General features: G+C 47.1%; 1 protein-coding gene across 2 annotated transcripts in view; it reads right to left on the bottom strand.

Annotated features, from left to right (window-relative positions):
• Gja3 (gap junction protein alpha 3) overlaps positions 1–14,346 on the bottom strand; it is a 23,621-nt gene extending 9,275 nt beyond the window's left edge. Inside the window, exon 1 of one of the 2 annotated variants that reach the window (XM_026783281.1) lies at positions 14,290–14,346. The gene's annotated coding sequence lies outside the window, so the exon portion shown is untranslated. Of the gene's footprint in view, positions 1–13,943; positions 13,995–14,289 lie in introns of those variants that run through there. The other variant, XM_005355437.3, reaches the window with a different exon arrangement.
• Between the last annotated feature and the right edge of the window lie 2,393 nt (positions 14,347–16,739).

Here is a 16,739-nt window from a genome sequence, read left to right as displayed (position 1 = left end):
AGATTAGGCTGTAGGCAAGACGGGGGGCATTTCCTTAATTAGTGATTGATGGGGAGGGCCCAGCCCACTGTGGGTGGTGCCGTCCCCAGGCAGGTGGTCCTGGGTTCTATACTAACGCAGGCTGAGCAAGCCGTGGGAAACAAGCCAGTAAACAGCACCCCTCCTTGGTCTCTGCGTCATCTCCTACCTCCAGGTTCCTGCCTTGTGTGAGGTGCTGTCCTAACTCTTTCCTCACCAAGTTGCTTTTGGTCATGGTGTTTCACCACAGCAATGGAAACTCTAACTCCAGGGTTTGGAGTATTGCCTCTGGATAGAAGAAAGCTGAGCCACAGAGGCGGAAGAGTATATGATCTGGAATGATCTGAGGACAGAAAGCAGGAACTCTCACAGCTGTTTTAATATGAGAGGTAGACTGTGGACCCACTTTGGTCACTGCAGACGTTAGCGCAGAGTGGGGTACAAAGGAGGAGTACCCCAAAGAACTGAAGGAGACACCGGGCTGTTCTGAGAGAAGTGGTGTTCAAAAGAGGGCAGGCAAGGACTCAGTGCGGCAACCAGACAGGCCAAATGGGCTAGGTTGCAGAGAGGGCTTCCACAAAAGGATAAGACAGACAGGAAAGGAACCAGAAGGGACCATGCTCTGAGGATGTGAGCCTGAGTCAAGCCAGGAAATGAACCTCAAAGCCCGGCCTGGGAGATCACATGGCCTCTGAAGAGAAAAGTGGTTTTGGCTGGGATGCCGAAGAGAGCCTGGAAGGCTTTGGCTCTGTGACGGCCTGGATTAAAAGTCATGGCTGAGAGGCAGGAGGCCATAAATAAGAGAAGCTGAGTGACTCAGGGTGACAGACAGGGTTCTAAAATGGACTAGAGATGAAGGCCAGGAAGGCTGGGTCCTGGGGACACCAGTGTCCTGTAGACCAGAGGAGGGACTCCAGAGACGTCACTGCCTTTGGATTTTAAGTTCTTAGACTCTGTGCTCTGAGGAATTTGTACTTTGGTTCTTGTCAGCATTCTGTCAGTCTTGTAGGAAAGTTACTTCACAAACTTCTGCCCTCTTTTTCTTCTCACCCTCTCTCCTTTCTGTTTCTTTTCTTCTCTTTTTAAAGGCCTTACTCTGTCACGGGCACGGGAGCAAGAGAACGTGCTCGGCTCCTTGCTGCCTGCTGCACTGGGTGAGCAGCTGGAGCAGTGTTGGGGAGCTGGCCCAGGTGGTGACGATGAGGGAAAGCTGCCAGGCCGACCAACCCAGCTGCCACCCAGGCCTAGAATCAGGGCTTTGAGTTAGCCAACCCCAGCATCTACCTCATTATCTGGGGCATGTGAAGGGCCGGGCCTGCAGATCCAGAGCTGTGAGACCTCCATGACACAAGGCAACAATGGGATATCCACATGGAGTCCCAGTGAGGGCCCAGCGTTGATAGTGTGGCAGAAGCCAGAGGCCTTGAACCAGACCAATGACTCACTGCAATGAATACTACAAGACAGATGGACTAAAATAAAGGGTGAGCCGGGCGATGGTGGCGCACGCCTTTAATCCCAGCACTCGGGAGGCAGAGGCAGGCGAATCTCTGTGAGTTTGAGACCAGCCTGGTCTACAAGAGCTAGTTCCAGGACAGGCTCCAAAGCTACAGAGAAACCCTGTCTCGAAAAACCAAAAATAAAATAAAATAAAATGTGAACCATGAATAACTGAGCCACACGACAGCTTCCACGATGAGGTTTTTTCTTTGTTTTGGTTTTACTATTAAATTTTGTTTTAGAGGTGTTGCAAAGGCAGAGGGCAGAACTGAGGGGGCAGGGAGCTGCGTGGGACCGAGATGCATAATGTGAAATCTACAAAGGATTGCTAAAAAGTTAAAAAAAAAAAAAGCCTTACCTGTAGCTCAGACTGACCTCAAACTTATAATTTTCCTACCTCAGCCTCCGGAATGGAAGCTTAAAAGTGGCTAGGCATCTCCTGCAGTGTCTAACATCAAAACAGGGCTAGCAGGTGGCACAGGGACCTGAGAGGGACTGAGGAACACCACTCCTGACGCAGAAGCCAGCAAAGTGCTGAAGGTCAGCAGAGGGCTTTGAAGAGCGGTGTGTCGACATTTTTCAGAGTGCTCAACATGGACGAAGCAAAGATCCTTTGATCTCATCAGGAGGAGCCTACCCTTAGTCCTCAAATGACCAGTCTCTCAGGAAGGTAGGAACAGAGTCTAATCAAGGGGTTAAAAGGCGGTAGGCGGGGATAAGTGGGACATGGGGGAAAGAGTACTTGCTTAATAAACACATAATTAAAGGAGGAGTCAGCTCAGTCACAGACAGGGTCTGGGCCCCACTGGAGGTGTTTCCAAGCCATGGGAGTCAGGGACGTAAGGCGTCAGAGGGTAAAGTCAGTAGGAACAGGAGGATGAGGACACCAGGAGTCTTCTTCCTCAACAGCAGTAGAGGCAGCAAGCGTGAGAGGAAGCCTTCCCTGAAGTGTTGACGAGACTCCTGTCAGTGAGGGCAGGCCTTGGTTCCCAAGAAGATGAGTCTGCAGAGAAGGCACAGGGAGGAAGCAAGGTCCTACCTCCTTCTCATAGCCAGAGGCTGCAGCCACAACAACCTGCAGCTTAGCCTGTCCCTGTAACACAAGTCAAATGGCCAGAAACAGAAGGTGGGCACAGGGGTCCCTATAACAGAGGGCAAGACATATAAGACAAGGACATGGTTGTGAAAACCAAACAGAGGGCCTCAGCTGCAGGGTAGAACACCCCAGAAGTACGTGTGGGGTATCCCGCCAGGTATGAAGAAGAGGGCACAGCAAGCCAGTAGGAGCCAGTCTGCAGCAGGAGGGACAGGTACTTGGTTCTCATTGGTGGGAACACAAACACCTTTGAGGGGTTAAACAGAGTGATGCAATTTGTCCAGAAACCCCTGGAACTCCCTCTCTCTGTGTGTCCTGGATGCCCTAGAGGGGAGCACAGAACCTTTGAGAGGCTCCAATGAGGACCCCTGATGCCATCTACAGAGGCCACTCCCTATGGGACAGGTGGTGGGACAGCTGAGCCCACCTGACCATGCTCATGAGACATGCTGAGGACAGGAGAGGACCTGTCAGGCCGGGGAGGAGAATGGAGCTCACGACTCCAACTAGAGGAACCAGTGTGTTCTTTCCCAAGGTAGGCCATGGGCAGAGGGACAAGCGGGGGAGACCATGCAATCGTGGGTTCTGTTTGGGACACATGAAGCTTGAAAGGCCTGAGGTGGGCAAGTGTCCAACCTCGAGGTCCCATCTGGGAGTTGTCACCAAGCAGAAGGTATTTAAAACTCTGGAGCTGGGTGTGGTAGTATCTCATGTCACCCCAGCACCCTAGAGACTAATGGAGATGAAAAGTTCTAGACCACCCTGGGATACATGGGGAGAGCCTGTCTAAAACCAGAATAAATAAATGAAAATCTCAGAGTACATGGAGATCATGCAGGGCAGAAGAAGGAAGTGGCCAGCTGGCATCTGAGCCTGGAGCACACTGATGTCTACAGGGGACAGCAGGGGACCTGCAAGTCTTAAAATATTTAAAAAGATTTATCTTTTTTTTTTGTTTGTTTGCTTGTTTGTTTTCGAGACAGGTTTTCCCTGTGTAGCAGTCCTAGCTATCCTGGAACTAGCTCTTGTAGACCAGGCTGACCTTGAATGTCTGAGTGTTTTGTTCGCAGGCACGCACGTCAAGAGTGTGGCTGGTGCCCTTCAAGGTCAGAAGAGGGTGTCAGATCCCCTGGGACTGGAGTTACAGATGGCTGTGAGCCACCGTGTGAGTGCTGGGAGTTGAATCCAGGTCCTTTGCAAGAGCAACAGTGTTCTTCCTAACCACCAAGCCTTAGGAAATGCAAAATTTACTAAAACTCTAGAATGGTATCAGAGCCAAAAGATTGAATGTGTAGCATTCTTTATAACCTTTTACAATAATATCTTTTTTTTGGGGGGGGGGCGGGTTTCGAGACAGGGTTTCTCTGTAGCTTTGGTGCCCGTCCCGGAACTAGCTCTTGTAGACCAGGCTGGCCTCGAACTCCCAGAGATCCGCCTGCCTCTGCCTCCTGAGTGCTGGGATTAAAGGTGTGTGTCACCATCGCCCGGTTTACAATAATATCTTAACTGGTTTTGTTTGTTAGAGGTAATATACTCTGGGGCTGGGTTATGAAAATCAATTTTGTATGAATGTATGTGATGGCCTGGAATACCACTGAGTGGACTTTTAAGGGTTATAAGACACAGAGTTATATGCTCAATTAGTAATGTCTGCCTGGGTTTGAAAGATGGAGGGGATGCTCAGGAAATAATTTTTGCTGCTTCTGATTTGGGACATACTCCAAACCTGGTGGGCTGGACTTGTCACAAATGTGATCCAGTGATCAATGGGCTGATCGAGTGAACTCTTTAGTCATGGAAAATGGAAAGACCTTACCACTAACTTCTTATATCCCTTATCTACCCATTTCAAACTTTCATTCTTGAGACAGTATAGTGGCCTTCCAGACTCTGAGATAAGAAATAGTTTATAAACTATAACAGACAGGCATCTTCCTCATGATTTCCCAAATAACACATTATGGTGACTATTTATGTCGCATTGATATGGGCTGGGTACTAGAAGTCATCCAGACAGTTGAGGCTCATGAGAAGATGTGTGATTGGACTTGAGCGTCATGGACTTCAGTGAGGGCGCCTGGGTCCTGGAACCCATCCTTAGTGGATACCCAGGGATGACTACACCTGGTATCCAGCACAGACTCTCAGCCCTGTTCTCCCAGTTTGTCCTAACTATCTTTGGCCTTTTATTTCTTCAATATAAAATTTGAACACAGCATGTCAGTTCCACAAAAATCCTAACTATGGTTTCAAAAGGAAACACATTAATTTGAACTGAATTCAGTTCCTCGCCACACCCTTCCTCCATGGTAAGCACAGCCATTCTCTGCCAACACAGTAGTTCTCTGATAAACCACCCCTGTGCTTCAGATCTCCACTCAGAAGGGCTTGCACTTACTTTATTGTTGAGTTTATTTCTAGGTGCTTGAGAAGTGTTCTATATTGGGAGGGGGGGTCCTACGTAGTTTTACATTTTCCTGATTGCGTACCTGGGGCCATACACTGTTGGTATGCGGATGCAGCCCAGGGCTGTGTGCCTGGCAAGCACTTTTACACCCAGCCTGGCTGTTCTTGTTCCATACTAATCTTGTATCCAATGGTCTGTTAGGAATTCCTGAACACAGCTATCTGGAGATCACTTACGGTTTGCCACGGGGCCACCACTCTATTATTAAAAACAGATGGTTCTCTTTCCTAATTCTTCCTGCTGTGTTTGATACCATGTTTACCTCTTAGATCAGATTCACCTGGAACTTGTGATTCTCCTGCTTTGATCTTTTTCCCTTTCATCCATCTATCTATCTATCTATCTATCTATCTATCTATCTATCTATCTATCTATCTATCTATCTTTTTTTTAAGATTTATTTATTTATTATGTATACAACATTCCTTCCATGTATGTTTGTATGCCAGAAGAGGGCACCAGATCTCATCACAGATGGTTGTGAGCCACCATGTGGTTGCCGGGAACTGAACTCAGGACCTCTGGAAGAGCAATCAGTGCTCTTAACCTCTGAGCCATCTCTTCAGCCCCATCTATCTATCTTTATGAATGTTTTAACCTCATGTATGTCTGTGAACTACATACATGCATGTCTAGTGCCCATGGAGGCCAGAAGAGAGTGTTGGCTCTCCGGGACTGGAGTTACAAGGTAGTTGTAAGCTGTCATATGGGTGCTGGGAATTGAACCTGGGTCTCTGGGAAGAGCAGCGAGTACTCTGAATGGCTGAGTTATCTCTCCAGCCCTGTGCTTCTGAGTGCTGGACCCACAGCTGTGAACCACAATATCCAACTTCCTGCTACTTCTTTTTTGTTGTTGTTGTTGTTATCAAGTAGACAAGGTAGGATGGTGACATCTGCTCGTTTCTGACTTCAACACAAATGCTTCTAATGATTAGAAGTTTCTAGTGATTAGCGTTTTGATTTTTTTCATAATTTTTTGAGACATGGTCTCATGTAGTTCAGGCTGACCTCAAACTCACTATGTAGCTGAGGCTAGCTCCTGCATTTATGTTCTAAGTGCTGGGAGCACACACCTGTCTTTAATTTCATGATGTGTTCGTTTTCAACAGGCCAAAGAAGCTTCTAGTCTTGGCTGGCCACAGACTCCAGCCTGCCCTTTGTTTTCTACACCATCACTGAGTACTGGCCTTAATTTAGCATTTTCTTTCTGAATATATTTGAATGTTAGCTGGTGATCACTGCAAAGGTGTATTCACATGACTTCCATTTAATATTCAAGAACACTATATTCTATCATTTTATTTTAGATTTATTAATTCATATTTCAGAAAGATCAATGTTTGTACCATCATTATATTTTGGCATATAAATTAGTAAACCCAAGAGGCTAAATTCTCTGAATTATCTCATGCAAGAAAGTCTCTTACAGGACTGTGGGACTAATGTCTTTTCTTGAAGGAGGTTTCAGTAAGATCTGAGCAGATGCCATTCTGTTAATAGCTCTTGGCCATGTGTAGGTTGGTCTGTCTTTCCCTCCCTCCCTTCTTCCTTCCCTCCCTCCTTCCCTCCCTCCCTCCCTCCCTCCCTTCTTCCCTCCCTCCTTCTCTCTTCCTTTCTTCCTTCAACAGGGTTTCTCTGTTTAACAGCTCTGGCTATCCTGGAACTCTCTTTGTAGGCCAGGCTGGAACTCACAGAGATCCACTTGCCTCTGTCTCCAGAGTGCTGGAATTAAAGGCATGTGCCATCAATGCTCAGCAAATTTGCTATTTCTTAAATTAATTTTGTCTTTCAGAAAAATTTCCACTTCCTATACATTTTAAATTTAGTAATTAATTATTTGTAACATTATCTTATGATTTCCAAATTCAATGATAGCTAGCCATGGTGGAGCATGCCTTTAATCCTACCACTCGGAAAATAGGTAGGTGGAGTCTGTGAGTTTAAGCCTAGCCTAGTTTACATAGCCAGGACAGCCAAAGCTACATAGTGAGAACCTGTCTCAAAAAAACCAACCAGCCAACCAACCAACCAACCAACCAACCAACCAACCAACCAACCAACCAAAGAAACAAACAAAAAAAAAGTAACCAACATCAACAACAATAAAAACTAAACTCAATGGCACTTTACTAAGGTTCATATTTAAAAATGCTAATCTCTCAGAAGTTTTTTCTGGTTTTCTTTCTTTAGAACCAACTTTGGCACCCTTAAAAAGATTTAGTGAGGCCGGGCGATGGTGGCGCATGCCTTTAATCCCAGCACTCGGGAGGCAGAGGCAGGCGGATCTCTGTGAGTTCGAGACCAGCCTGGTCTACAGAGCTAGTTCCAGGACAGGCTCCAAAGCCACAGAGAAACCCTGTCTCGAAAAAACCAAAAACAAACCCACAAACAAACAAACAAACAAACAAAAGATTTAGTGAGTAGATGCCAATTTAGCATTTACCAGTATTACTGTAGCATGTTTACCAAAGGGCATCCTTTATTGATGGAGGAAGGTCATTGGTTAAATAAAAAGAAACTGCTTGGCCCTCATTGGTTAGAAGATAGGTGGGAGGAGTAAACAGAAAAGAACGCTGGGAGGAAGAGGAAGTGAGGTCAGAGACTCGACAGCTCTCCTCTCGGGGGCAGACGCCTCAGAGAGACACGGTGCTCCACTCTTGCGGGCAGAGGCGAGAGCTCTGCTCTCTGAGGCACACGCGATGAAGCTCCGACCCAGGATGGACGTAGGCTAGAATCTCCCTAGTAAGCCACCTTATGGGCTACAGCAGATTATTAGAGATGGGCTAGTCCAGGTGTGAGAGTAGCCTAGAAGAGGCTAGATAGAAATGGCCAAGCAGTGATTAAATGAATACAGTGTCCGTGTAATTATTTCGGGTAAAGCTAGCCGGAGGCAGCCCGGGGTGCTGGGGACGCAGCCCTGCCGCTCATATTACTACACTTTATTTTTGTGTAAATGTGTTTATTATTAGTTCCAGTGGTTTCTAGCCCTTATTTTAAGTGAAAAATGCATGTTCTTTACCAAACTTATACTGTTTTTTAAAAATTATGTACACATGCCTATGTGTGTATATGTGTATGAGTGCAGCTGTGTGGGCACCAGAAGAGGGCTTCAAATCCCCTGGAACTGGAATTATAGGGCGCTGTGTCTGACACAGGTGTTGGGAACTGAACGCTGGGCCTCTGCAGAAACAGTACAAGCTCTTAAACACTGAGCCATCTTTTCAGCCCATTAATGTAGCCCACGAAGACTTTGAACCTGTGTCAGCTCTCTGGCCTCCTAAGTGCTGCCACTCCTGGGTGTTTACTTAACTCTCCAGGGAAAAGCCATGCTCTCCCAGAATTCATGACGTGGTGAAATTATAAACAGTTCTCTCTCCACGTCTCCATTAGTAACTCCCAAGTGCTGTCAGAATATCATTCTAATGGCAAAGGATAAAGCTCCATTTTAAATCATATTTGAAGAATTCATGGTGTATACACTTTGCCTCCCCTCCCCCATGGTGGAGCCCATACTCAGGGTGACGAGTACACCAGCTAAGCACTCAACCACTGAGCTCGATGCTGGCCTAGGCCATACTTCTAATCTATGCGCACTGCTTATGAAATGAGAATGGATAGGATGCACCTGCAACTGCGTGCACCATCTGTGCTCTCTTCTTGCTTCTTAGACTCCTGCAACATGGGGACCTGAGAAGTTGATGCTCTTGAGTGGATGCCCGGCCAAGTACAGGAATCATGGCATGAACACATCCTCTCTCAGAGGGAGCAGTTCTCTTTTCTGACCAACTGGAATCTCTTTTAAGGCCTAGCAAGAACAGTTTTCCATCTTATTTTATTGTGTGTGTGTGTGGTGTGTGTCTCAGAAGACAGCCTTGGGTGTCACTCCTTTGGACATAGAGTCTCTCACTGGTGCCCAGCAAGGAGGCTGGACTGGCTGGCCAGCAAGTCTCAGGTATCCTCCTGACTCTGCCCACCACTAGGGTTATAAGTGAGTGCCACTATGAAAGACATTTTTTAATTCACTCTTTTTTTTGGTGTTCAGTGTATACATTTACATGAGGGGGTGGACACACATTGGTGCACACAACCAGAGAGGATGCTATGGTTCTTGTTTTGTTATACTCCACTTGACTTCCTTGAGACAGGGTCGCTCTCTGAACCTGGAGCAAGCCCCAGGGATCTTCCTGTCTCTGTCCCTGACAGAACATGGGCATGCTCACTGCCACACCTGGCTTTTTATGTGGGCGCTGGGGAACTGAACTCTGGTTCTCATGCTTGCATAGCAGATGCTTTACTCACTGAGTTACCGCTTCAAGCTCCTGCCTGGCATTTTTACACAGGGGTCCAGGTATTAAATCTTCATGCTTGCAAGGCAAGGCAAGCACTTGACTAGACGATCTCTCCAGCCTTCCTTTAACTTCTTGAGACAAGGTCTTACTATGCTGTTTAGTCTAGCTTTGAACGCCTCTGCTGATGCAACCCTGTACCTCCCTGGTAACTGGGACTGTAGGGGCACTGCCAATGCACCGGGCTGCAATGAGAGCTAATTTTAATTTGTAAGTAATAGAAATGTGTGTTCATTTAAATATGAAGGTCTTGGGGCTGGAGAAATGACTCAGTGGTAAACAGCACTTGTTGCTCTGCTGAGGAGGGGGTTGGTTCCTAGCGCCCACACAGTGGCACATAACCACCCATAATTCCAGTTCCAGGGCGTCTGATGCCCTCTTCCAACCTCCAAGGGCACAAAGCATACACACACATTTAAAAAAATCTAAAAAAAATGTTTAAAAATTAAGGTCTTCACTGCTTTGTATGGAAGAAGAGCAAGTTAACAATACACTTACATTTTTATGAAATTCTTTTTTGGGGGGATACTTGAACAAAACAGTCTCCCTGGAAACAGAAAGCTAGCACCCGGCCAAACCTCGGATGTCACCGGAAGATGGTGACACCGGATCCTCTGCCATCCAGCCCCCACCCCTTCCACCCTGACCAACTCTCTAGCTTCCTCTGCAGGTTACCAAATGGCACTTCAAGTCTTTAAAATGGCTTCTGTGAAAGATTCACAAGACCCAATAGAATTGCCATTTAGCAAAACATTTCACTAACCATCATTTGTTAATTTTAATGGACTCACTTCAACGTCTTCCTCCAAGTGTAATAACTGAATAATGAAAGGGGGATTAACACCAAGAGAAATGGGACTTAGCAACACTACTTTCCAAGGGATGGTCTGGGCAAGGGTATATTGCAGTAAAAGAAACTACAGGGGGCTGGAGAGATGGCTCAGCGGTTAAGCACACTGGCTGCTTTTCCAGAAGACCCAGGTTCAATCCCCAGCACCTACATGGCAGCTCACACCTGTCTGTAACTCCAGTTCCTGGGCTTCTGACACCCCCACAGGGATATACATACAAGCAAAACACCAAAGCACATAAAATAAAAATAAATTATATAAAGAAGAAATTATGGATGCTTTAACATACTTGAGATCTCAACAGGCTAAAACGCCTAAGCTGGGCAGCCTGAGTAGCTAGCTTTTCTAGCACTGACCATGTACACAGTTAAAAGGGAATTTCCCCGTACAGATAGACTGATGTCATCAGGAGTTGTACTCCCTGTACCTGGTATATGGAAACAGTCCTGTGACGCCAAGAGCCTCGGAAATGGCTGGGTTTTCTTCCCCCCTATCTACAGACCAGGAAGTGGCAGCTCTGCGAACTTACTGAGATTTGCCTTAAATTGCACAGCCCCTAGTGCCAGTGCCAGCAAGGAACGTCACTTGCCACTCTTCCACATGCTGTCAAGGGGGTCTGCAGTGGGCACACTGCTCAGGTTCCAGCAGCTGCCCCTGGCATTCATTCTACACACTTCGGCAAGTATGTTAAGACAGACAGGTTACATTGTAAGCTTTTATCCGTGAAGAGTGTCTAAAGGGGGCATTTCCAGCTTCCTTCAAAATTCCCAGGGGACGAAGAGATGGCTGAGCAGGTAAAATGCTTGTGGAATAAGCCTGGCCACCCACGTTTAATCACTGGACTCAGCATAAAGTTAGGACAGAACCAGCTCTCCAGTCTGGTCCACTTACTCCAAGTGTGCTGTGACTCACATGCCTGAGCCCAAACACATACATATACACAGTCTCTAAAACGAATTAAGGACAGTCCAGTGACCGCATTCATCATATCACTGGAAACATCAATTCAAATGCAAATATTTCTACCTTAGTGAACAAACCCTATACCTCGATAGTGATAGAATGTTATTTTCCACTTTTTAATGAACAGAAACTGTGTGTCAAAATGTTTGTTTTCCGTTTAAATTGGCAGGGAACTCATTATGTAGCCTAGGCTGACCTCGGACTCATGGCAATCCTCCTGCCTCAGCTTCCCAAGTGCTGGAATTATAAGGCATGAGGTACTGTGCCCAGCTAAAGACTCATTGTTAAATTAACAAGAAATCAATTTTCATGAATAAGACTGGAATTAATTTTTGGAGAAAGTGGGTGTCCTGAAGAAAAAATAAGCAATTTTAATAGTACCATGAGTTTGTAGTAAATAATTTAAATAAACCACTACTTCTTCAAATAAAAGAACAACGTGAGCCGGGCAGTGGTGGCGCACGCCTTTAATCCCAGCACTTGGGAGGCAGAGGCAGGCGGATCTCTGTGAGTTCGAGACCAGCCTGGTCTACAAAGCTAGTTCCAGGACAGGTTCCAAAAACCACAGAGAAACCCTGTCTCAAAAAACCAAAAAAAAAAAAAAAAAAGAAAAAGAACAACGTGTATGGACCAGGAATGGTGGCATAGGCCTTTAATCCAACACTCAGAAGGCTAAAGTAGGCTGATCTCTGTTTGTCTGAAGTCAGCCTTGTCTACATAGGGAGTTCTAGGCAAGCCAGGGCTAATAAATGAGACTTGGTCCCAAAAAACCAAAACAAAAACGAAGAATAAAATATACAAGTATAAAAAAACGCAACTATAAAAACAACTCTCTGCCACTACCCATCCTTTCGAAGCTGTGGCAAGTTTTAAAAAGCCAGCTGCAGACTGCTAATCTCCCGCGAGGGAAAATTCCCCGTTCTGTAGCAATGGCAGTTAAGATGAAACCACAAACAACTGTCTTCATAGATACACACGTGCGGCTATGGCCCACGCACAGCACTGGACACATCTCTCTCCAGGGAAGCATTCAGTGTGTCCTGCATGTAGCACTGAGCTATATGTACTGTGAGCACTGGATAGCAAGAGCGTGATCCTCACCTTGGGAGATATGAGGCAGGCACTGGGGAAAACGGGTTAGACATATATACCCTGATTGCCTCGTCCTGGGGACCAGCAGAGCAAACCAGAGGGACAGACGGACACAGATGAGTCAAGCCAAGCTTCTTCACGCCCAGATCCTACGGCCAAGCTGTCTGCAAAGGTGAAAATCTTCCCACACCTTCTAGTCCTCACACATTAGAGTTTATTAGTGGACTGTAGGCTGGGAAACGGAGAATGTAGATCACACGGTTAGGCATGTGTTCAAGCAATGGAGTCTGTGGTCCCAGCTTCCCTTGTGAGCCAGGCAGCCGACAGTGGCCATAAGGAAGTTTCAAACCCATCATATGTCATTTAACTATGAACAACAAACACAAGAACCTAAAATATTAGTATCATTCAGGGAAATTGGTTAAAATTCTTTCCTTATTGGCAAAGAGCTAACTTTGGTTTCCTGCCATTTTTAAAGCGGACATGTGCTGGTCAGCAAACTGCACTGTCTGTCCCTACAGGACCGTGTTTTTTTATTTTTATGTGTGTGTGTACTGCTCACACTACTGGGCGGAGCATTGCCTTGGTTGGATGCTTATCTCAACAGAGGCCAAACTGCTGAGCCAGGGGAGTTTGTACCAAGTTAGCTCATTTTTACTTTGAACACACTGATATTTAGAGAAGTCCCTCCCTTACGCCCCTTTAATCTTTCCATGTTTGTCTTGCAATATATTTCACGCCACCACAGATGGGCAGTCTGGGAAGTGATGCACAGATCACTGTAGCTTTTAATTCTAAGGGAAAACCAGAGCACAGTTCACTTTCTGGTTGTTTTATAACAGCCGCTGTTAAATGGCACATTTTGGAGGCGTCTTGATAAAGTGAAAATTGAGTGAAATAGTCCCTTTCACGAATATTCAGGAACCAAGACCGCTGACCAGGAGGGTGAATTCAAGCCACCAGTGTGAAGATTGGCCAGAAAGCAAACAACTGCCCAGCCACTGCAATGTACTATCACTCCAAGTCTCTTAATTAAAAGATTATCGTAGAAGGAAGCTAAGTGCACTCTTTACACACGTGCGCATCGTCACGTCGTACAGACCAAGAAGCGGGCTCACGATACTAATAACTAAAGTATTTAAGGAGAAAAGTAAACTTGAAAAAGTTTCTTACAAGAAAAGCGAACCCACCTTGTTTCTCTCAATGCAAACACTACGAATACACATTTGTAGGCCACTTGCTGAGGTGTCTGCTAAAATGACTTAGGATTCCTGCTGTTTGGGGGCAGCCTTGCTTTCTCCAACCCAAGGGCATATTATCTATCTCCAGGAAAACCATCTGGACCGAGCCTTGGTCATCCATTAAGGAGATCAGGCGCTCAATTCAGGTCTTTAGGAGCCTAGAAGGAAGAGCAATCATTCCCAAAGTTTATCCGTCTCTTGAAGCTCAGCTCCCTGGCCCAGGCGCCCTGCAACTATACTAAGAATTGCGAAAGCCTCCCAGAATCTGGGCGCCACCGGGCCTGGCTCAGGAGTGGCAGCGCGCCGCGTCCGGCCGCCCCGGTGCTGCCGGGTCCCTAGTGTGACCCTGGGACACCTAGTCCATCTTACCCCGCACTGCCGCGGCGGCACCGTCGCTCCTCGCCCAGCGGGGCTCGGCCTGCTCTGAAAAGGAGGCTCCCTCTTCACTCGTGCGGCGTCCCTTCCCACGAGCACCCCGCTCCAGGGTCCGGCCTCTCCGCCGGGGCCGCCATCCCCACCGCTGCGGTACGCGCCGCACTTGGCGCGCCCCAAGCTGCCGCCCCGCCGCCCGCCACGCCCTCGCCACCTCCCACCGGGCCGGCCGCGCCTCCCCGTCCCCTCCGCACCCCGCCTCGTGCAGGCCACGCCCCCGCGTGCCCCTCGCCCTGTGCCCCTCGCCCTGTGCTCTCCGGGAAAGCAGGGCACCTGCGCCCACCTCGCGCGTGCGCATACTCCGGCGACACCTGCACCCCACTGCGCACCACTCGCGCTCCTCGCCCAGGCTCCCGCAGCTCGGCAGATCCGCGGGGGGTGTAGGACCGGGCGGCCGGCCGCAGGCACCCCAGGCCCGGGTCATGGAGGGCTGGAGTGGAGAGCCGGGGCGCCACGATCTGCTGCAAGGGTGATCTGGGCGCTGCGCGCGTGGGCGTCGGGCGGACGAGTCGGTCGCGTCCGCGAGTCGCTGCCTGGGGATGCCGACTTGTTCCCCGGAATCCCGTGTCTGCCTGGAGGGTAGAGACGCCCCCGCAGACAACAAGCTATAAATAGCGGCCGCCAGCCTGCTTCCAGGAGGACACAAATTAGCAGACAGCTCCGCGGATTCTAACTTTTTAAAAGTAACTTGTTCCAAGGCGCTTGAGACTTGGCATAGCCTGAACTGTTGGGGAAGACGTCCCTGAGGGCAACTAGTTCCAGCTGGTCTTGGGGATGAGATGCCAGAGTGTGCTCCAGCTAGCCTGTCCAGAACGGGGTGAGGCTTTTAATATGTCCAACCCTCAGGGTTTCTCTGAGAGTCATAGGTCACTGAGCGGGACATAATCCCCTGCCCTGTCTATTGTCTCAATAACCCATAGGTCTCGTGTTCCCTTCGAGCGATAATCATTAATAAATATTAATTTATTTATTTAATAAATTTATTTAATTTTATAAATTTATCATTTATTTAATAAATGATAGTTCACTGAATTTTGGTGGCAAATTTGAAAGTTGATACCAAAATTCCCTTTATACTCGATGGATTTATTTCAGGAATGAGGCAAAAATTCTGACTGTTTTACGGCCCCGTAAAGCCGCCATTGCTTCACTGGCTTCTGACGGCTGGGAGTTGCAGTAGGCCCCCTTTGAAGAATTCACTCTGCTCAGAGCGGGATTTAAGCTACTCCAAAGAGAAAGGAAACGAAGCTTGTAAAAACGTCTGAAGCCTCTTTTGTCTTTGAGCCTCGCGTTTGCAGTTTTGTTTTATTTCGTTTTATTTCTTAGACAGGGTCTCCTGTAGCATGACCTGGCTGTGACCGGATCCTCCTGCAGAGAGATGAGCGCTCTGATTGCGGGCCTCCACTGCACCCCTGCCTCAGTTCTTTTTAAATCCAGAAACAATATTGTAGAAGGTTTTGTTTTTCTGTTGTTTTTATTCTCACCAAGAAGTACTGGATTATACCTCCCCCCCAAGCATCAGAAATATTAAAAGACTTGACCCCATTGGAAAACTCTAGTATTGTATTGGTAAAGTCGGAAGGAAGTATAATAAAGTGATGATTTACAACTTTCATTAGAAATAAATTTAAAGTACATGACTCCAACCAACATTTGCCACCAGTTTCATAACATCGTTCCACAGTGACAAGGTGGAAGCAAACGAGGTGTCCCCGACAGATGGGCGGAGTCACAATAAGGCTTATACATGCTCTAGGATATTGTTTGGTCTTTAAAAAGAAGGAACATGAGCGTACAAAAGATATGAACATAGGACATATGGCGATGAAAAACACCAGTTACAATAGTAGCAAATATGCTATGATGTAACTTAAGAGAAGTGTATGTTGTCAAATTAAAGCCAGGCAAATACTTAGTCTCAGCATCTGAGAAGCAGAAGCCGATTTGCTGGGATGATGAGGCCGGCTTGAAATACAGAGACTCTGCTTTAAACACCAACGAACTTAGAAGAAGTACTGGAGTACACACCTGTCATCCTGGCGCGTGGGAAGTGGAGGTGGAAGGAGCTAGCCTAAAAGGCTAGCCTGGGCTGCCTGAGATCCTATCTCAACAAACTATTAAGTTCATAGAGACAGAAAGTAAAATGGTGGTCGCCAGGACTCGTGGAGCAGAAAATGGGGAGTTGGTGGTGGGTGTGGAATTTCAGTTTGGGAACAAGAGTTCTAGAAACAGAGGGTGGCACTTGCACAGCAGTGTGGGTGTGCTTAAAGCCACAGGAATAGTGACTTAAAATGGGGAAGGTGAGCAATTATAAATGACATGTATTTATTACCGCGAACAGTTTAAATGATGGGCAAAGACCAGAAAGACTAAGGAGATGGCGGCTCCTGACCCTGCCATGTCACACATGTTCTAGGTGACAACTAAGATGCTGACCATGTGGTTTAATTGTCAGTTGTAAAAGTTTGCTTCTTGCTTGATTTGAACAAAGACTATATTTAGGGTAATTTGAGGTGTAAATCTATGAATATGCACACATAAACCAAACCGACTAGACGGGAATTCTGGGTTGGGTCACATTTCCATGTCCTAACAACGTTTCCAGCGCAGAAGATAGAAGGGAGCCTGGCACTGTGGCTGGTGCCCTGAACCTGGTTGTTGAGAGAGAGTTTTTCCCCATTAGCCACTAGAGTGAAAATGTGTTGTCTGTAGCGTCCCCTGGTGGTCAGGATG

Source organism: Microtus ochrogaster, chromosome 17 (assembly GCF_000317375.1).
Source record: "Microtus ochrogaster isolate Prairie Vole_2 chromosome 17, MicOch1.0, whole genome shotgun sequence".
Lineage (NCBI taxonomy): Eukaryota > Metazoa > Chordata > Mammalia > Rodentia > Cricetidae > Microtus > Microtus ochrogaster.
The sequence above is the reverse complement of the archived record's forward strand: the minus strand, read 5'-3'. Positions and strand labels throughout refer to the sequence as shown.